This window comes from Lissotriton helveticus, chromosome 11 (assembly GCF_964261635.1).
Source record: "Lissotriton helveticus chromosome 11, aLisHel1.1, whole genome shotgun sequence".
In the NCBI taxonomy this organism is placed as follows: domain Eukaryota; kingdom Metazoa; phylum Chordata; class Amphibia; order Caudata; family Salamandridae; genus Lissotriton; species Lissotriton helveticus.
Window position 1 is genome coordinate 483,006,712 of NC_136072.1, and position 22,620 is coordinate 483,029,331.

A 22,620-nucleotide genomic window follows, 5' to 3' on the forward strand; every position below is an offset into this window, starting at 1 on the left:
CTATCACTGATGCCACCCCACCCATAGGGACATGTTACCTATCACTGATGCCACCCCACCCATAGGGGCATGTTACCTATCACTGATGCCACCCCACCCATATATGTCATGTTGCCTATCACTGATGCCACCCCACCCATAGGGGCATGTTACCTATCACTTATGCCACCCCACCCATATGTGTCATGTTGCCTATCACTGATGCCACCCCACCCATATGTGTCATGTTACCTATCACTGATGCCACCCCACCCATATGTGTCATGTTGCCTATCACTGATGCCACCCCACCCATTGAGGCTTGTTACCTATCACTGATGCCACCCCACCCATATGTGTCATGTTGCCTATCACTGATGCCACGTCACCCATATGTGTCATGTTACCTATCACTGATGCCACCCCACCCATATGTGTCATGTTGCCTGTCACTGATGCCACCCCAAACATAGGGGCTTGTTACATATCACTGATGCCACCCACCCATTTTTTTTTTTTTTTAAAGACGTTTAATATTATTCAATATAGCGGAGCCTACAACCCTGCGGGCCGGCTGCAACATTTCGATGTTACGTGAGGGTAGGGGAGTACAGAGAAAGGTGCACCGTACCATCTAGTATACCCTCAGTGAATGAGACTTTAATTACATTTTACGTATCACATGCGCTCGTAATACAGTTATGTCTGCAAGTGACGTTTTATTTTTTCATTTTTTCTTATAAGTAAACAGTTTAACTCTGCAAACAAAACAGATCAGGTCTCATCGGTATGTCCCAATTTTTAGCTGCGCCATCGCGTATTTTCCGGCATCCATGACACTGAAACCCACAGAACGGAGCGCCAGTCCTTGGGGGTGCGGCAATGGAGTAGGGGTTAGCAGTGCATGTGCACAGTCTGCCTTTGTCATAGTGTGCGACAGCCATTGCGAGCAGTGGGGCCCCTCGGGCTGTCGACAGAGTGTGTGAAGTGCCTAACGGATGAACGGTATAGCCACGCTGTGTTCTCGGAGGACGCCACCTACGTCCGGTTTCGTGGCCGGACATGTGTCCAGGTACATCCTCCAGGTGTGGCGTGTGAGGAGGTCATGGCTATGTTTGGGAAACAAGAGTCCGAAACAATGAACATGGGGATGTGTTTGGGAATGGGAGTGGGAGGGGAGAGTGTACTTGCGGGAGCGATGCCACGGAGAGGGGCCGGGAGTATGTTTCAATCCGTTGTGGAGTAGTGAGTCTTCTTGTGGGTGGCCGTCCGTGCCCATAGCCAGCATGTCGGACGTATGGTGCAGCCGCTGCTCAGGGCATCCGGGGGGGAGGCTGGTTGCCTACTAGCCGCAGGCACCACATCTCCAACGCTCCCGGCGGGCGGGTGTCGTGAGGGGATACAGCCGTGTCCCTGTCGTCGTCACTACCACCCCAGCAGTGCTATCTTATTCGCAGCCCTCCCTATGTGAGCCCTCTGGCCGTGCCCTCCCCCTGGAGGGACCTCAGGATGTCGTCCCAGAGTTGTGCGATCGGGAACTGCCTTAAGCCCGCTATCTCCTCCCGGTGTAGTGCCGTGCCTTCTGCTCTAGCCCAGTTGGTGAAGGATGCATACCAGTGTTTGGGGATTGGCGGTTCCCTTCGTTTCCAGTGTTTAGTGAGCAGTCGTTTGGCTGTGATGAGGCCTAGATCCCAGAACCGAGCTTGTGTCTTATTGAGTTTGGTTCTTTTGTATAGCCCAAGAATACAAGCCTCCCACATGTGTGGTAACCCCGGGCCTGTGCTATGTGTCAGGAGAGATGTCACCTCCCCTCAGTATGTGACTAGAGAGGGGCAGTGCCAGAGCATGTGCAAGATGTCTGCGCCTAGCAGGTCACATCTGGGACAGGTGGCAGTGTTGGTCATGAAGTATCTGTTGATTCTATCTGGCGATAGATATGCCTGGTGTAGTATGTACAACTGAATGGTCCGGAAGCGGGAGTTACGTGGGATATTCACGGGGCTGGCCAGACCCAGGTTCCATTCCTTATCCGTCCAATCCCTCCCGCGGTGGGCCTCCCATTTGTCCCTAATCGGTTGTGTGGGTCTTTGTGTGTGCATGAGGAGGGCCTGCGCCAGCCAGCGAATGATGTGGGAGCCGTTGCCCATAACATGCAGGTACTGCATTAGGTGGTGAATCGGTGGCTCATCCTGGATATCCCCCCAGGGCTCCGTATATGCCCGCAGTATGGACGCGTGGAGCAAGAATTGCCCCGCCGGCAGACCCGTGCCCTCCGACAGTTCCGCAAATGGGAGCATGGCCCCATCCGCATAGAGGTCTCCCATGGTCTCCACCCCAGCCGCAGTCCAGCTCTCCAGAATACGTGATGTCACCGTTCCACCCCTCCGGGGGGTGCCCATCAGGGGGAGTGCAGGGGCATATGGCCTGACTTCCCGAGTCAGTTTTAGGCTACGGATGAAGCATTTGCGGGCCACAGCCACGTGCAGGGGTAGAGAGCGGGGTCCCTTTGTCAGGGGGTGAAACAGGGCGCAAACCTGCGAGTGGGTCCATTGATAGTCAGAGCTAGCCGTGTCGTCAAGGTGCGAGCCGCTAAGCCAGTGTGTCACCCATTGTAGCTGTGCGGCCAGGTAGTACAGCTCCATGTTAGGGACTGCCAGCCCTCCCTCAGCAGTCGGGGAGTACAACTTCGCCAGTGCCACGCGGGGGCGCCCAGCGTTCCAGATCAGGCTGCGGAGCATTGATTCCAGGTCACGGAATATCCTTGTGGGGACATACAGTGGGATGTTTGCAAAGTGGTATAGTAGCCTGGGCAGGGCTATCATTTTAGATAGTGCGATCCTGCTGGGCACATTCAGTGGCAAGGTCTTCCAGAAGGCCATCTGGGCCCGCAACGAGGAGATAGCGCGCACCAGGTTGCCCTCCAGTATGCTCTGCGTGTCCCTGTATATATACATGCCGAGGTACTTGAACGTGGTGGGATACCATGTGAGTCGAGTGCCTCCGAGGTGCACATCACATTCCCGCAGGTCCGGACTGAACGAATACACTCCGGACTTAGCCCAGTTGACCTTGAGACCCGATACTTCTTCAAAGGACCGGAAAATGTCTGACAGCGCGCCCGGTACCGCGGTGAGGTCCCGCACATACAGCAGCAGGTCGTCCGCGTAAAGCGAAACCGTGTGCACCCCGTCGGCCAGCGGTATCCCGCATTCTGCTCCCCTGTCCCGCAACAGTGCCGCCAGGGGCTCGATGGCCAGAGAGAAGAGAAGGGGTGACAGGGGGCAGCCCTGTCGGGTGCCTCTGCGTACCCGCACCGCCTCCGAGAGCAGCCTGCCTGTCTTCACGCGGACACTGGGCCGCTGGTAAAGCAGTCCGACCATGTCCGCGAAAGCATCGCCCACGCCGAAGCTGTCCAGCACCGCCCCCAGATAGGGCCACTCCACAGAGTCAAAAGCCTTCTCAAGGTCTAAAACTAGACACCCCGATCTCGGCCAGTGCAACGTGGCGGCTTCCTGGACTCGGAAGAGGCGGCGTATGTTACGGGAAGTGCTCCTTGCTGGCATGAAACCATTCTGGTCATCATTCACTAGGTGTGGGACCTCTAAGGCCAAGCGTCGGGCCAACAAGGAGGTGAAGATTTTATAGTCAGTGTTCAACATGGCCAATGGCCTGTAGGACCCCATGCATGTTTCATCCCTGCCTGGCTTCAAAAGCGAGACCAGACTGGCCTCATTAAGCGTGTCCGGGAGCGCCGAGTCCTCGATCGCGGCGTTATAAACCTTGAGCAATTCCGGGATCAGTGTGTCCGAATGTGCTTTAAAAAATTCGGCAGGTAAGCCATCCGGGCCAGGGGATTTGCCATTGGATAGGGCGAAAATGGCCTCTCGCATTTCCTCCTGGGTGAATGGTGTTCCTAGGTCCCCCTGTTGCGCGTTCGTAAGGGAAGGCAGTTGTACATCTGTAAGGTAATCTGAAATGGGCGCCGAGGAGACCCTCAACTGGGACTTATACAGGGCCTGGTAATGCCCCACAAAGGCTTGGTGCATCTTACTCTGTGTGTACACTATCTCTCCCTCAGCTGTTCGGATGGCGGACACCGGCTCCGTGCGGTTCTCCTGCCTGACTAGCCAGGCCAGCAATCTCCCGGGCTTGTCGCTGTGTTGGTGTACGTGCGCCGAGTGGGCCGCATAATTGATGTGTCTCAGTCGTTCCAGTAATGCCGCATGGTCCGCTCGGGCCTCGTTCAAGTGGTCACCCGTCCCAACCACCGCTTCCTGCTCCCTGCGGAGCAGGTCCGCCTCCACCCTGCGTAGATCTGCTTCTAATGTTTTCTGCATACTCCCCTGTGTGCCCAGACAGTGTCCCCGTATCACCACCTTGAAGGCGTCCCATTCTACCCGTGGGGAGGACGCTGTGCCCGAATTGTCTGTGAAGTATTGTGCCACGCAGTCCTGCAGGGAGTCTCGAAAGGGGGCATCTAGCAGTAGGGCAGGTTGTAAACGCCATGTGGGGATGGGCGGATGTGGGCGTTCCCAGGCCATGTGCAGCGTGTGTGGATTATGACCCGAGTGTGTCCGGCCAAGGTATTGAGAATCAGTGATGTGCGGCAGCATTTCCGATGACACCATGTACCTGGTGAGGCGGACGTGTAGCGCATGCGCCCCTGAGTAATAGGAGTATATCTTGGTGTTGGGGTTGTGTGCGCGCCATGCATCTTTTAAATCCCACTGTGCCGCCCACTGTATGAGTGCTCTCGTGGCATCTAGAGACGTTGCGTCCGGCCTGGGTGGGGCCGAGCGGTCCAACGTGGGATCCAGCACCGTATTGTAATCTCCCCCCCAGTATCCAGGGGACACCGTGCCAGGGCGCCAGCTTCTCTGATATGCGCGCTAGAAAGCCCCCCTGGTCCGTGTTCGGAGAGTAAATGGACGCCAGAACTACTGGTTGCCCATCCATGCGGCCCCTCACCAATACATACCTCCCCTCCGGGTCTGCGAGGACATCTGACATTGTGAAGGGGGTGCCCGGTCTCACCCACAGTAGCGCCCCACGGGCAAATGAGGAGTACTCTGTGGCATACAGATGTCCCCTCCATCTACGACGCAGCGCAGCCACCTCCGCCCCGCACAAGTGTGTTTCCTGCAGGAGTGCAATGTGCACCTGCTGCCTTTTCAAATAGGAATATATTTGATAACGGCGCGCTGGTGTGTGCATGCCTCTGATGTTCCAGGTGCAGATCGTTATCGCAGACATCCTAGCAGTGTGAACTCCCTCCCACCATATCTACTAGCAGCAGCCCCACCAAGGTCCACCTCATCCCTTTTTCCAACTCTCCCACATCCACCCCCCTCAGTACACTCAGCAATGTTCAGGAAGACATCAGGGAGGGGAAAAACAAAGAACAACAATAACCAGCTGTGGGCAAACCCCACTAAAATACCAAAAGGGCAGTGGCGAAACGGGCCACCGTCCATACTCTCGAGCGAGAGGGACAACCGTTCTAGTCTGGGGGGTAACGTGTGCTAAGCACAGTCGCGGCAGTTCAGATGTTCAGTCAAAGAAGGGGATCAAGATCCTTCCCTGAGCCATATGAGATAGGCAACTGGCAGCCACCATCAACGTTCCGGAACGTGGCGCCAGTCGGCCCACGGGGGGCCCCGCCCAGGTCGGCCCCGGCAGAGGAAGGGTATAGTGAGATGTGGTGCGTTTCCCGGGTCCCTGACAGGAATGGCTCCCCATTGAACGTGGCCTGCGGTCAGAGGTGGTATAGGATGAGTACGGGCCAAAAGACAACCTCACCGCCACCACACCCTGTGTCCATCAGTGCCATTGGGGCAGTACTCACTGTTCCAGCTGTCCACTGTCGAATCGGCAGGCAGGGGGGGGAGAAGACGCCCCCAGCAGCATCGGGCATCAGCCGCGCCTCAGCGTCCAGTCAGTTCCTGCCGCCATCCCCCCCGCCATGGCAGCTACCTCACAGATGATGCTTACGGAGTCAATGAAATAGGTCAGCAGTTTGCGGTGTGACGTCTGGCAGGTCCACTGAGATCTGAGAGTTCGGAATCCCATACACGGCTTCATCGTCATCGCTAGGGACTGTCTGTTGGGCGTCATCTAGGGCCACTTCCTGGGATGGCGAAGCACTCAACTGGGAGACTCTCCGGAGCGCATCTTGTTGCTCCTGGAGCATTTGGTCCATCGGGGGAGAGTGTCGCGACCCCACCTCCGGGCGCTGAGACTGCTGTGTTTTGTTTCTGCGGCGACGCCGTGGCCCGCGCGATCTAGGCCTCGCCTCACCGCCTCGTGCCTGTCTGGGTGCCGTGTCCGTGCCCTCGTCCAGCCATTCACTGACCTCCTCAGGGGTGTTGAAGAAGTGGGTCTTGTCCCCCGCCACCACTCTCAGTTTTGCTGGGAAGAGCAGGGAATATTTAAGGCCTGCGGTGCGGAGTCTCCGCTTTACCTCCATGAAGTTGTGCCTTTGACGTTTCACTTGGACAGTGTAGTCGGGAAAGAACATTATAACTGCATTGTCTATTCGGATTTCGCCGAGGCGTCTGGTTTCCCGCAGCACCGTGTCCCGGTCCCTATAGTTCAGTATCCTGAAGAGCAACGGCCTCGGGTTAGCGCCGGTGGTGTGGGGCCTCGTCGGCACTCGGTGTGCTCGCTCCACTACAAAGTAGGGTGATAGCGTGCCTTCGGGCAGCAGGGTCTTAAGCCAGTCTTCAACATGCTGGGCAGGGTGGTTCCCTTCCCATTTTTCCGGGACCCCCACGAGCCTGATGTTGTTGCGTCCCACCCTCCCTTCCGCGTCCTCGGCCCGATCCTCCAGGAACTCCACTCTGTTCAGGAGGTCTTGCACTTGCCTGTCCGTCTGGGCGACCTTGGGTTCGATCTCCTTCACCGTACCCTCTAGAGTCTTGGTCCGATCGGACAGTTTCCTGTGGTCGTCCCTTAGGTGGGTCAGGTCCACGGCGACACCGTCTATTTTGGACTCTAGGGAAGTTCTGGTCTGTTGGAGCGACTGTTCCATGCGCTCCATGGCCGCCAGCACGCTGTCCAGCCTTGCAGTCAGTTGGTCGGCGGCCATTTTATTCAGCAGCTTGTCTGTTTTTCCCTTCGGCGGGGCGCCACCAGTCCCGGTGCGGGTCCGCACCCCTCCGGACATGGGCAGGATCGCCCGGCCAGCAGCTCCTCCACCCGGGCCGCTCCAGCAGCACCCCCGGGGTCACGCCACCGTCAGGTGGGGGGGGGCCGTCGGCCAGCAGCCGCCCCTCTGGCCGGGGCCGTCGTCGTTATGGCCGGGGGAGGGTCCGTCAGGAGGGTTCTCGCCCTCTCCCAACGCGGTGTCACCACGCCGCCCCAGGTGCAGCGGGAGGCTGGGGGGGGGCCAGAGCGGAGCGTGGGTTCGAAGGTTCCAGGTGCCGCAGGCAGATCCGGCCGTCAGGTCCAGGCTCAGGCCGCGGCCTCTCGCGTGTCTCCCTGCCCCCCAGGCAGCCGCTATCCCCGCGGGGGGCCCGTAGGTGAGTCCAGTGCGGAGCGCGCTGTTGTGGGCCTCCGCCTCGGGGGGCCGGCCAGTCTGCCGCCAGTCGTGGTGTGTCGACTAAGTGGGGGGGCCAGGCAGCCCTTCCGCGAGCAGCGGGCCCGCAACGCAAGTCCCAGGCGGTAGGCGCGAGAGGGACTCACCAGGTGGTTCCGGTCTCAGCTCAGCACCCCGGCGAGGAGCCCCCGCCAGCCGGGTCCGCCAGCTCTCTAGCGCTTCACCTGTGGTGTCCTCCGTGTCCTGCCCACCCCGGGTGCGTCGCCAGGAAACCAAGCGAGTTCGCGCCACTCACAGGGCACCAGGTGTGTGGCGGTCGCGAGGCGAGGGCCGGGCGCCCGCTCCTCTCCCAGTTCGGGCCCCCCTTAGGCGTCCAGCAGCGAGGTGGGGTGTCTTCGGGGCCACCGGAGGCTGTGTCCAGTTCGGCGGCAGTCGGCCAGGGGGCCGCGGTCAGCATGGTGAGGTTTGCCGGCCGGGGCCTGTGTGCTGGGCCCGAGCCGCATCCTCCCTTGATTGCCCCGCCGGCCGGGAGGCAGCAGGTCCCGCAGGAGGGCCGTAGGATAGGCCGGAGTCAGCCTCGTCAGAGCTCCAAGGTGAAAGTCGGCCAGATTGCCGAGAAGTGTGCCGGGGGGGTCCGCCTGCAGTTTCGGGCGGCTACGGTGAAGTGTGGCGGAGAATCGGCTCAGGGAAGGGGAGCTTGGCAAGGAGCTCTACCCTAGTGCGACCTCCACCATTGCGTGCTTAGCCACGCCCCACTGATGCCACCCACCCATAGGGGCATGTGCTCTATCACTGATGCCACCCCACCCATATGTTTCATATTGCCTATCACTGATGCCACCCCACCCATGGGGTCATGTTACCTATCACTGATGCCACCCCACCCATATGTGTCATGTGCTCTATCACTGATGCCACCCCACCCATATGTGTCATATTGCCTATCACGGATGCCACCCCACCCATGGGGTCATGTTACCTATCACTGATGCCACCCCACCCATATGTGTCATGTGCTCTATCACTGATGCCACCCCACCCATAGGGGCGTGTTACCTATCACTGATGCCATCCCACCCATAGGGGCATGTTACTTATCGCTGATGCCCCTCCACCCACATGTGTCATGTTGCCTATCACTGATACCACCCCAACCATATGGGCAGTTACCTATCACTGATGCCACGCCACCCATAGGGGCATGTTACCTATCACTGATGCCACCCCACTCATATGTGTCATGTGCTCTATCACTGATGCCACCCAACCCATATGTGTCAAGTTACCTATCACATATCCAACCCCACCCATATGTGTCATGCTCTATAACTGATGCCACCCCACCCATAGGGACTTGTGACCTATCATTGATGCCACCCCACCCATATGTGTCATGTGCTCTATCACTGATTCCACCCCACCCATAGGGGCTTTTTACCTATCACTGATGCCATCCCACCCATAGGGGCATGTTACCTATCACTGATGCCACCCCACCCATATGTGTCACGTTGCCCATCTTTGATCTCACCCCACTCATAGGGGCATGTTACCTATCACTGATGCCACCCCACACATATGTGTCATGTGCTCTATCACTGATGCCACCCCACCCATAGGGGCATGTTACCTATCACTGATGCCACCCCACCCATATGTGTCATGTGCTCTATCACTGATGCCACCCCACCCATAGGGCCATGTTACCTATCACTGATGCCACCCCACCCTTATGTGTCATATTGCCTATCACTGATGCCACCCCACCCATAGGGGCTTGTTACCTATCACTGATGCCACCCCACCCATATGTGTCATGTGCTCTATCACTGATGCCACCCCACACATAGGGGCATGTTACCTATCACTGATGCCACCCCACTCATATGATTCAGAAAAGGGGGTGGTGATGAACAGAGTGTCTGAATTAAGCAGACCACTCTTACCCAGATCAGGGCTTGATCCATCACCGTTATTTATCTCACTGCCCCATCCCAGCTCAGAACCTGGCTATATGCAAATTAGTCTGTCCCTGGCCCAGTGCATCATGGGAACAGGGCAGACCAAACTACCAAGCCAATTCTTCACCAGAAAGGAGACAAGCTACCGGGGACCGGTTTCTGGCATTTCAGCCTCTTCGGCCCGGCTTGCTTGAATCCTGATGGAGCAGTGAGAAAGGGACTCATGTCTGAGTATACCCTGCCACACCTATAGTGGCCAAAAACGATTCAGAAAAGGGGGTGGTGATGAACAGAGTGTCTGAATTAAGCAGACCACTCTTACCCAGTCCAAAGATCAGGGCTTGATCCATCACCGTTATTTATCTCACTGCCCCATCCCAGCTCAGAACCTGGCTATATGCAAATTAGTCTGTCCCTGGCCCAGTGCATCATGGGAACAGGGCAGACCAAACTACCAAGCCAATTCTTCACCAGAAAGGAGACAAGCTACCGGGGACCGGTTTCTGGCATTTCAGCCTCTTCGGCCCGGCTTGCTTGAATCCTGATGGAGCAGTGAGAAAGGGACTCATGTCTGAGTATACCCTGCCACACCTATAGTGGCCAAAAACGATTCAGAAAAGGGGGTGGTGATGAACAGAGTGTCTGAATTAAGCAGACCACTCTTACCCAGTCCAAAGATCAGGGCTTGATCCATCACCGTTATTTATCTCACTGCCCCATCCCAGCTCAGAACCTGGCTATATGCAAATTAGTCTGTCCCTGGCCCAGTGCATCATGGGAACAGGGCAGACCAAACTACCAAGCCAATTCTTCACCAGAAAGGAGACAAGCTACCGGGGACCGGTTTCTGGCATTTCAGCCTCTTCGGCCCGGCTTGCTTGAATCCTGATGGAGCAGTGAGAAAGGGACTCATGTCTGAGTATACCCTGCCACACCTATAGTGGCCAAAAACGATTCAGAAAAGTTGGTGATGCACTGGGCTAGGGACAGACTAATTTGCATACAGCCAGGTTCTGAAACTGGGATGGTGCAATGAGCTAAAAAACGGTGTTGGATCTAGCCCTGATCTCTTGACTGGGTGAGAGTACTCTGCTTAATTCAGAGACTCTGTCCATCACCACCCCTTGTTGTAAATAATTTTGTCCACCCTAAGCGTGGAAGGGTATACTCAGATGTGAGTCCCTTGCTCATTGCACCATCAGGATTCAAGCAAGCCGGGCCGAAGACGGCTGAAATGCCAGAAACCGGTCCCCGGAAGCTTGTTTCCTTCCCAGTGTAAGAATTGGCTTTTGTAGTCTGGTCTGCCCTGTTCCCATGATGCACTGGGCTAGGGACAGACTAATTTGCATACAGCCAGGTTCTGAAACTGGGATGGTGCAATGAGCTAAAAAACGGTGTTGGATCTAGCCCTGATCTCTTGACTGGGTGAGAGTACTCTGCTTAATTCAGAGACTCTGTCCATCACCACCCCTTGTTGTAAATAATTTTGTCCACCCTAAGCGTGGAAGGGTATACTCAGATGTGAGTCCCTTGCTCATTGCACCATCAGGATTCAAGCAAGCCGGGCCGAAGACGGCTGAAATGCCAGAAACCGGTCCCCGGAAGCTTGTTTCCTTCCCAGTGTAAGAATTGGCTTTTGTAGTCTGGTCTGCCCTGTTCCCATGATGCACTGGGCTAGGGACAGACTAATTTGCATACAGCCAGGTTCTGAAACTGGGATGGTGCAATGAGCTAAAAAACGGTGTTGGATCTAGCCCTGATCTCTTGACTGGGTGAGAGTACTCTGCTTAATTCAGAGACTCTGTCCATCACCACCCCTTGTTGTAAATAATTTTGTCCACCCTAAGCGTGGAAGGGTATACTCAGATGTGAGTCCCTTGCTCATTGCACCATCAGGATTCAAGCAAGCCGGGCCGAAGACGGCTGAAATGCCAGAAACCGGTCCCCGGAAGCTTGTTTCCTTCCCAGTGTAAGAATTGGCTTTTGTAGTCTGGTCTGCCCTGTTCCCATGATGCACTGGGCTAGGGACAGACTAATTTGCATACAGCCAGGTTCTGAAACTGGGATGGTGCAATGAGCTAAAAAACGGTGTTGGATCTAGCCCTGATCTCTTGACTGGGTGAGAGTACTCTGCTTAATTCAGAGACTCTGTCCATCACCACCCCTTGTTGTAAATAATTTTGTCCACCCTAAGCGTGGAAGGGTATACTCAGATGTGAGTCCCTTGCTCATTGCACCATCAGGATTCAAGCAAGCCGGGCCGAAGACGGCTGAAATGCCAGAAACCGGTCCCCGGAAGCTTGTTTCCTTCCCAGTGTAAGAATTGGCTTTTGTAGTCTGGTCTGCCCTGTTCCCATGATGCACTGGGCTAGGGACAGACTAATTTGCATACAGCCAGGTTCTGAAACTGGGATGGTGCAATGAGCTAAAAAACGGTGTTGGATCTAGCCCTGATCTCTTGACTGGGTGAGAGTACTCTGCTTAATTCAGAGACTCTGTCCATCACCACCCCTTGTTGTAAATAATTTTGTCCACCCTAAGCGTGGAAGGGTATACTCAGATGTGAGTCCCTTGCTCATTGCACCATCAGGATTCAAGCAAGCCGGGCCGAAGACGGCTGAAATGCCAGAAACCGGTCCCCGGAAGCTTGTTTCCTTCCCAGTGTAAGAATTGGCTTTTGTAGTCTGGTCTGCCCTGTTCCCATGATGCACTGGGCTAGGGACAGACTAATTTGCATACAGCCAGGTTCTGAAACTGGGATGGTGCAATGAGCTAAAAAACGGTGTTGGATCTAGCCCTGATCTCTTGACTGGGTGAGAGTACTCTGCTTAATTCAGAGACTCTGTCCATCACCACCCCTTGTTGTAAATAACCCCACTCATATGTCTCATGTGCTCTATCACTGATGCGACCTTACCCATAGGGCCATGTTACCTATCACTGATGCCACCCCACCCTTATGTGTCATATTGCCTATCACTGATGCCACCCCACCCATATGTGTCATGTATCCTATCACTGATGCCACCCCACCTATATGTGTCATGTGCTCTATCACTGATGCCACCCCACCCATAGAGGCATGTTGCCTATCACTGATGCCACCCCACCCATAGGGGTATGTTACCTATCACTGATGTCACCCCACCCATATATGTCATGTTGCCTATCACTGATGCCACCCCACCCATAGGGGCATGTTACCTATCACTTATGCCACCCCACCCATATGTGTCATGTTGCCTATCACTGATGCCACCCCACCCATATGTGTCATGTTACCTATCACTGATGTCACCCCACCCATATGTGTCATGTTTCCTATCACTGATGCCACCCCACCCATAGGGGCTTGTTACCTATCACTGATGCCACCCCACCCATATGTGTCATGCTCTATCACTAATGCCACCCCACCCATAGGGGCATGTTACCTATCACTGATGCCACCCCACCCATATGTGTCATGTTACATATCACTGATGCCACCACACCCATATGTATCATGTTGCCTATCACTGATGCCACCTACCCATAGGGGCTTGTTACCTATCACTGATGCCACCCCACCCATATCTGTCATGTGCTCTATCACTGATGCCACCCCACCCATATGTGTCATGTTGCCTATCACTGATGCCACCCACCCATATGTGTCATGTGCTCTATCACTGATGCCACCCCACCCATAGGGGCATGTTACCTATCACTGATGCCACCCCACTCATATGTCTCATGTGCTCTATCACTGATGCGACCTTACCCATAGGGCCATGTTACCTATCACTGATGCCACCCCACCCTTATGTGTCATATTGCCTATCACTGATGCCACCCCACCCATATGTGTCATGTATCCTATCACTGATGCCACCCCACCTATATGTGTCATGTGCTCTATCACTGATGCCACCCCACCCATAGAGGCATGTTGCCTATCACTGATGCCACCCCACCCATAGGGGCATGTTACCTATCACTGATGTCACCCCACCCATATATGTCATGTTGCCTATCACTGATGCCACCCCACCCATAGGGGCATGTTACCTATCACTTATGCCACCCCACCCATATGTGTCATGTTGCCTATCACTGATGCCACCCCACCCATATGTGTCATGTTACCTATCACTGATGTCACCCCACCCATATGTGTCATGTTTCCTATCACTGATGCCACCCCACCCATAGGGGCTTGTTACCTATCACTGATGCCACCCCACCCATATGTGTCATGCTCTATCACTAATGCCACCCCACCCATAGGGGCATGTTACCTATCACTGATGCCACCCCACCCATATGTGTCATGTTACATATCACTGATGCCACCCCACCCATATGTATCATGTTGCCTATCACTGATGCCACCCCACCCATAGGGGCTTGTTACCTATCACTGATGCCACCCCACCCATATCTGTCATGTGCTCTATCACTGATGCCACCCCACCCATATGTGTCATGTTGCCTATCACTGATGCCACCCACCCATAGGGGCTTGTTACCTATCACTGATGCCACCCCACCCATATGCCAAGTAACTTATCACTGATGCCACCCCACCCATATGTGTCATGTGATCTATCACTGATGCCACCCCACCCATATGTGTCATGTTACCTAACACTTATGCCACACCACCCATATGTGTCATGTTGCCTATCACTGATGTCACCCCACCCATATGTGCCATGTTGCCTATCACTGATGCCACCCCACCCATAGGGGCTTGTTACCTATCACTGATGACACCCTACTCATATGTGTCATGTGCTCTATCACTGATGCCATCCTGCCCATAGCGGCAAGGTACCTATCACTGATGTCACCCCACCCATAGGGTCATGTTACCTATCACTGATGCCTCCCCACCCATATGTGTCATGTGCTCTATAACTGATGCCACTACACTCATATGTGTCATGTTGCCTATCACTGATGCCACCCCACCCATATGTGTCATGTGCTCTATCACTGATGCCACCCCACACATAGGGGCATGTTACCTATCACTGATGCCACCCCACCCATATGTGTCATGTGCTCTATCACTGATGCCACCCCACCCATAGGGCCATGTTACCTATCACTGATGCCACCCCACCCTTATGTGTCATATTGCCTATCACTGATGCCCCCCACCCATATGTTTCATGTATCCCATCACTGATACCACCCCACCCATATGTGTCATGTTGCCTATCACTGATGCCACCCCACCCATAGGGGCTTGTTACCTATCACTGATGCCACCCCACCCATATGTGTCATGTGCTCTATCACTGATGCCACCCCACACATAGGGGCATGTTACCTATCACTGATGCCACCCCACTCATATGTCTCATGTGCTCTATCACTGATGCGACCTTACCCATAGGGCCATGTTACCTATCACTGATGCCACCCCACCCTTATGTGTCATATTGCCTATCACTGATGCCACCCCACCCATATGTGTCATGTATCCTATCACTGATGCCACCCCACCTATATGTGTCATGTGCTCTATCACTGATGCCACCCCACCCATAGAGGCATGTTGCCTATCACTGATGCCACCCCACCCATAGGGGTATGTTACCTATCACTGATGTCACCCCACCCATATATGTCATGTTGCCTATCACTGATGCCACCCCACCCATAGGGGCATGTTACCTATCACTTATGCCACCCCACCCATATGTGTCATGTTGCCTATCACTGATGCCACCCCACCCATATGTGTCATGTTACCTATCACTGATGTCACCCCACCCATATGTGTCATGTTTCCTATCACTGATGCCACCCCACCCATAGGGGCTTGTTACCTATCACTGATGCCACCCCACCCATATGTGTCATGCTCTATCACTAATGCCACCCCACCCATAGGGGCATGTTACCTATCACTGATGCCACCCCACCCATATGTGTCATGTTACATATCACTGATGCCACCACACCCATATGTATCATGTTGCCTATCACCGATGCCACCTACCCATAGGGGCTTGTTACCTATCACTGATGCCACCCCACCCATATCTGTCATGTGCTCTATCACTGATGCCACCCCACCCATATGTGTCATGTTGCCTATCACTGATGCCACCCACCCATATGTGTCATGTGCTCTATCACTGATGCCACCCCACCCATAGGGGCATGTTACCTATCACTGATGCCACCCCACTCATATGTCTCATGTGCTCTATCACTGATGCGACCTTACCCATAGGGCCATGTTACCTATCACTGATGCCACCCCACCCTTATGTGTCATATTGCCTATCACTGATGCCACCCCACCCATATGTGTCATGTATCCTATCACTGATGCCACCCCACCTATATGTGTCATGTGCTCTATCACTGATGCCACCCCACCCATAGAGGCATGTTGCCTATCACTGATGCCACCCCACCCATAGGGGCATGTTACCTATCACTGATGTCACCCCACCCATATATGTCATGTTGCCTATCACTGATGCCACCCCACCCATAGGGGCATGTTACCTATCACTTATGCCACCCCACCCATATGTGTCATGTTGCCTATCACTGATGCCACCCCACCCATATGTGTCATGTTACCTATCACTGATGTCAACCCACCCATATGTGTCATGTTTCCTATCACTGATGCCACCCCACCCATAGGGGCTTGTTACCTATCACTGATGCCACCCCACCCATATGTGTCATGCTCTATCACTAATGCCACCCCACCCATAGGGGCATGTTACCTATCACTGATGCCACCCCACCCATATGTGTCATATTACATATCACTGATGCCACCCCACCCATATGTATCATGTTGCCTATCACTGATGCCACCCCACCCATAGGGGCTTGTTACCTATCACTGATGCCACCCCACCCATATCTGTCATGTGCTCTATCACTGATGCCACCCCACCCATATGTGTCATGTTGCCTATCACTGATGCCACCCACCCATAGGGGCTTGTTACCTATCACTGATGCCACCCCACCCATATGCCAAGTAACTTATCACTGATGCCACCCCACCCATATGTGTCATGTGATCTATCACTGATGCCACCCCACCCATATGTGTCATGTTACCTAACACTTATGCCACACCACCCATATGTGTCATGTTGCCTATCACTGATGTCACCCCACCCATATGTGCCATGTTGCCTATCACTGATGCCACCCCACCCATAGGGGCTTGTTACCTATCACTGATGACACCCTACTCATATGTGTCATGTGCTCTATCACTGATGCCATCCTGCCCATAGCGGCAAGGTACCTATCACTGATGTCACCCCACCCATAGGGTCATGTTACCTATCACTGATGCCTCCCCACCCATATGTGTCATGTGCTCTATAACTGATGCCACTACACTCATATGTGTCATGTTGCCTATCACTGATGCCACCCCACCCATATGTGTCATGTGCTCTATCACTGATGCCACCCCACCCATAGGGGCATGTTACCTATCACTGATGCCACCCCACCCATATGTGTCAAGTGCTCAATCACTGATGCCACCCCACCCATAGGGCCATGTTACCTATCACTGAGGCCACCCCACCCATATGTGTCATATTGTTTATCACTGATGCCACGCCACCCATATGTGTCATGTATCATATCACTGATGCCACCCCACCCTTATGTGTCATATTGCCTATCACTGATGCCCCCCCACCCATATGTGTCATGTATCCTATCACGGTTGCCACCCCACCCATATGTGTCATGTTGCCTATCACTGATGCCACCCCACCCATAGGGGCTTGTTACCTATCACTGATGCCACCCTACACATATGTGTCATGTGCTCTATCACTGATGCCACCCCACCCATAGGGGCATGTTACCTATCACTGATGCCACCCCACCCATATGTGTCATGTGCTCTATCACTGATGCCACCTTACCCATAGGGCCATGTTACCTATCACTGATGCCACCCCACCCTTATGTGTCATATTGCCTATTACTGATGCCACCCCACCCATGTGTCTTGTATCCTATCACTGATGCCACCCCACCCATATGTGTCATGTGCTCTATCACTGATGCCACCCCACCCATAGAGGCATGTTGCCTATCACTGATGCCACCCCACCCATAGGGGCTAGTTACCTATCACTTATGCCACCCCACCCATATGTGTCATGTTGCCTATCACTGATGCCAGCCCACCCAAAGGGGCATGTTACCTATCACTTATACCACCCCACCCATATGTGTCATGTTGCCTATCACTGATGCCACCCCACCCATATATGTCATGTTCTCTATCACTGATGCCACCCCACCCATGGGGGCATGTTACCTATCACTGATGCCACCCCACCCATAGGGGCATGTTACCTATCGCTGATGCCATCCCACCCAGAGGGGCATGTTACCTATCACTGATGCCACCCCACCCATATCTGTCACATTGCCTATCTTTGATCTCACCCCACTCATAGGGGCTCGTTACCTATCACTGATGCCACCCCACCCATAGGGGCATGTTACCTTTCACTGATGCCACCCCACCCATATATGTCATGTGCTCTATCACTGATGCCACCCCACCCATATGTGTCATGTTACCTATAACTGATGCTACCCCACCCATATGTATCATGTTGCCTATCACTGATGCCACCCCACCCATAGGGGCTTGTTACCTATCACTGATGCCACCCCACCCATATTTGTCATGTGCTCTATCACTGATGCCACCCCACCCACATGTGTCATGTTGCCTATCACTGATGCCACCCACCCATAGGGGCTTGTTACTTATCACTGATGCCACCCCACCCATATGGCCAAGTAACTTATCACTGATGCCACCCCACCCATATGTGTCATGTGATCTATCACTGATGCCACCACAACCATATGTGTCATGTTACCTATCACTTATGCCAACCCACCCATATGTGTCATGTTGCCTATCACTGATGTCACCCCACCCATATGTGCCATGCTGCCTATCACTGATGCCACCCCACCCATAGGGGCTTGTTACCTATCACTGATGACACCCTACTCATATGTGTCATGTTACATATCACTTATGCCACCGCATCCAAATGTATCATTTTGCATATCACTGATGCCACCCCACCCATAGGGGCTTGTTACCTATCACTGATGCCACCCCACCCATATCTGTCATGTGCTCTATCACTGATGCCACCCCACCCATATGGCCATGTTACCTATCACTGATGCCACCCCAACCGTTTGTGTCATGTGCTCTATCACTGATGCCACCCAACCCATAGGGGCTTGTTAACTATCACTGATGCCAACCCACCCATATGTGTCATGTTACCTATCACTGATGCCACCCCACCCATAGGGGCTTGTTACCTATCACTGATGCCATCCCACCCATAGGGGCATGTTACCTATCACTGATGCCACCCCACCCATATGTGTCATGTTGCCTATCACTGATGCCACCCCACCCATAAGGGCTTGTTACCTATCACTGATGTCATCCCACCCATAGGGGCATGTTACCTATCACTGATGCCACCCCACCCATATGTGCCATGTTGCCTATCACTGATGCCACCCCACCCATAGGGGCATGTTACCTATCACTGATGCCACCCCTCCCATAGGGGCATGTTACCTATCACTGATGCCACCCCACCCATAGGGGCATGTTACCTATCGCTGATGCCATCCCACCCAGAGGGGCATGTTACCTATCACTGATGCCACCCCACCCATATCTGTCACATTGCCTATCTTTGATCTCACCCCACTCATAGGGGCTTGTTACCTATCACTGATGCCACCCCACCCTTAGGGGCTTGTTACCTATCACTGATGACACCCCACTCATATGTGTCATGTGCTCTATCACTGGTGCCATCCTACCCATAGGGGCATGGTACCTATCCCTGATGTCACCCCACCCATAGGGTCATGTTACCTATCACTGATGCCACCCCACCCATATGTGTCATGTGTTCTATAACTGATGCCACCCCACCCATATATGTCATGTTACCTATCACTGATGCCACCCCACCCATATGTGTCATGTTGCCTATCACTGATGCCACCCCACCCATATCTGTCACATTGCCTATCTTTGATCTCACCCCACTCATAGGGGCTCGTTACCTATCACTGATGCCACCCCACCCATAGGGGCATGTTACCTTTCACTGATGCCACCCCACCCATATATGTCATGTGCTCTATCACTGATGCCACCCCACCCATATGTGTCATGTTACCTATCACTGATGCCACCCTACCCATATGTGTCATGTTACCTATCACTGATGCCACCCCACCCATAGGGGCTTGTTACCTATCACTGATGCCACCCCACCCATATGTGTCATGCTCTATCACTGATGCCACCCCACCCATATGGGCATGTTACCTATCACTAATGCCACCCCACCCATATGTGTCATGTTACCTATAACTGATGCCACCCCACCCATATTTATCATGTTGCCTATCACTGATGCCACCCCACCCATAGGGGCTTGTTACCTATCACTGATGCCACCCCACCCATATCTGTCATGTGCTCTATCACTGATGCCACCCCACCCACATGTGTCATGTTGCCTATCACTGATGCCACCCACCCATAGGGGCTTGTTACTTATCACTGATGCCACCCCACCCATATGGCCAAGTAACTTATCACTGATGCCACCCCACCCATATGTGTCATGTGATCTATCACTGATGCCACCACACCCATATGTGTCATGTTACCTATCACTTATGCCACCCCACCCATATGTGTCATGTTGCCTATCACTGATGTCACCCTACCCATATGTGCCATGTTGCCTATCACTGATGCCACCCCACCCATAGGGGCTTGTTACCTATCACTGATGACACCCTACTCATATGTGTCATGTTACATATCACTTATGCCACCGCATCCAAATGTATCATTTTGCATATCACTGATGCCACCCCACCCATAGGGGCTTGTTACCTATCACTGATGCCACCCCACCCATATCTGTCATGTGCTCTATCACTGATGCCACCCCACCCATATGGCCATGTTACCTATCACTGATGCCACCCCAACCGTTTGTGTCATGTGCTCTATCACTGATGCCACCCAACCCATAGGGGCTTGTTAACTATCACTGATGCCAACCCACCCATATGTGTCATGTTACCTATCACTGATGCCACCCCACCCATAGGGGCTTGTTACCTATCACTGGTGCCATCCCACCCATAGGGGCATGTTACCTATCACTGATGCCACCCCACCCATATGTGTCATGTTGCCTATCACTGATGCCACCCCACCCATAAGGGCGTGTTACCTATCACTGATGTCATCCCACCCATAGGGGCATGTTACCTATCACTGATGCCACCCCTCCCATATGTGCCATGTTGCCTATCACTGATGCCACCCCACCCATAGGGGCATGTTACCTATCACTGATGCCACCCCTCCCATAGGGGAATGTTACCTATCACTGATGCCACCCCACCCATAGGGGCATGTTACCTATCGCTGATGCCATCCCACCCAGAGGGGCATGTTACCTATCACTGATGCCACCCCACCCATATCTGTCACATTGCCTATCTTTGATCTCACCCCACTCATAGGGGCTTGTTACCTATCACTGATGCCACCCCACCCATAGGGGCTTGTTACCTATCACTGATGACACCCCACTCATATGTGTCATGTGCTCTATCACTGGTGCCATCCTACCCATAGGGGCATGGTACCTATCCCTGATGTCACCCCACCCATAGGGTCATGTTACCTATCACTGATGCCACCCCACCCATATGTGTCATGTGTTCTATAACTGATGCCACCCCACCCATATATGTCATGTTACCTATCACTGATGCCACCCCACCCATATGTGTCATGTTGCCTATCACTGATGCCACCCCACCCATATGTGCCATGTGACCTATCACTGATGCCACCCCACCCATAGAGGCTTGTTACCTATCACTGATGCCACCCCACCCATATGTGTCATGTTGCCTATCACTGATGCCACGTCACCCATATGTGTCATGTTGCCTATCACTGATGCCACCCCACCCATAGGGGTTTGTTACCTATCACTGATGGCACCCCACCCATATGTGTCATGTTGCCTGTCACTGATGCCACCCCAAACATAGGGGCTTGTTACATATCACTGATGCCACCCACCCATAGGGGCATGTTACCTATCACTGATGCCACCCCACCCATATGTGGCATGTGCTCTATCACTGATGCCACCCCACCCATATGTGTCATATTGCCTATCACTGATGCCACCCCACCCATGGGGTCATGTTACCTATCACTGATGCCACCCCACCCATATGTGTCATGTGCTCTATCACTGATGCCACCCCACCCATAGGGGCGTGTTTCCTATCACTGATGCCATCCCACCCATAGGGGCATGTTACCTATCACTGATGCCACCCAACCCAGATGTGTCACGTTGCCTATCTTTGATCTCACCGCACTCATTGGGGCTTGTTACCAAGCACTCATGCCACCCCACCCATAGGGGCATGTTACCTATCACTGATGCCACCCCACCCATATGTGTCATGTTGCCTATCACTGATGCCACCCCACCCATTAGGGCTTGTTACCTATCACTGATGTCATCCCACCCATAGGGGCATGTTACCTATCACTGATGCCACCCCTCCCATATGTGCCATGTTGCCTATCACTGATGCCACCCCACCCATAGGGGCATGTTACCTATCACTGATGCCACCCCTCCCATAGGGGAATGTTACCTATCACTGATGCCACCCAACCCATAGGGGCATGTTACCTATCGCTGATGCCATCCCACCCAGAGGGGCATGTTACCTATCACTGATGCCACCCCACCCATATCTGTCACATTGCCTATCTTTGATCTCACCCCACTCATAGGGGCTTGTTACCTATCACTGATGCCACCCCACCCATAGGGGCTTGTTACCTATCACTGATGACACCCCACTCATATGTGTCATGTGCTCTATCACTGGTGCCATCCTACCCATAGGGGCATGGTACCTATCCCTGATGTCACCCCACCCATAGGGTCATGTTACCTATCACTGATGCCACCCCACCCATATGTGTCATGTGTTCTATAACTGATGCCA